The sequence below is a fragment of the Crocuta crocuta genome, unplaced genomic scaffold (genome assembly GCF_008692635.1).
Source record: "Crocuta crocuta isolate KB4526 unplaced genomic scaffold, BGI_CrCroc_1.0 scaffold531, whole genome shotgun sequence".
In the NCBI taxonomy this organism is placed as follows: domain Eukaryota; kingdom Metazoa; phylum Chordata; class Mammalia; order Carnivora; family Hyaenidae; genus Crocuta; species Crocuta crocuta.
The window spans coordinates 2,292,416-2,293,197 of NW_027531997.1; the positions used below are offsets into that span (position 1 = coordinate 2,292,416).

At 46.5% G+C, this 782-nt stretch overlaps 1 protein-coding gene across 1 annotated transcript in view; it reads right to left on the bottom strand.

Annotated features, from left to right (window-relative positions):
- The window catches only part of LUZP4 (leucine zipper protein 4), a 62,836-nt gene that overhangs the window by 47,047 nt on the left and 15,007 nt on the right, over nucleotides 1-782 (bottom strand). The window lies entirely within an intron of this gene.

Genomic DNA, 782 nt, shown 5'->3' on the forward strand with positions numbered 1-782 from the left:
ACCTAATTTGAATGTTCCTCAAAATAGTCACTGTAGGGGCACCTGGGTGGCTCAGTCAGTTAAGTGTCTGACTTCGGCTCAGGTCCTGATCTCACAGTTTGTGAGTTCGAGCCCCGTGTCTGGCTCTGTGCCGACAGCTCAGAACCTGGAGCCTGCTTCGTTCGGATTCTGTGTCTCCCTCTCTCTCTGCCCCTCCCCCACTCACACTCTGTCTCTCTCTCTCTCTCTCTCTCTCTCTCTCAAAAATAAATAAACATTAAACGGCTGGAAGCAGTTAGGTAGGAACCTAGCCACAAGGAGAATTTAGCCCACATGTTGGTCCGGTCATATCTAGCCACAAATAGCGTACAGCCCACATTTCTGTCTAGCCATAGTTTAGAGCCCTCAGCCTCACAGTTACGAAGCCCAGTTCTCAGGACACAAAAACTTAGCAAGATTTTGCCATAGTTATCTATAGCTTCTGGAACCTAGTTCTTAGACATACCTTATGTCTAAGGATTCTGCTGATTGCCTTCAGGAGGTATGCTGGAAGGTGGTGTCCTTAACTGTTTTAATTTTAACGATGTCATTTTTTGGTAAGTATTTGGGTCTCTTGGAGCCAACCTAATACCCTAAGAGGGTTGCACCCCTGGGTTGGGAATTATGTGGAATTTTACAATGTACCTTGTTGCACGGAAATTCTCTTAAAGTTGGCGGGTGACCTCGTGTCCATCTAACCGGCTTTGTAACCGACTTATGTAACATGGGAACCTTTGAGTGAAGTGGCAGGCATTGTGTCAGCT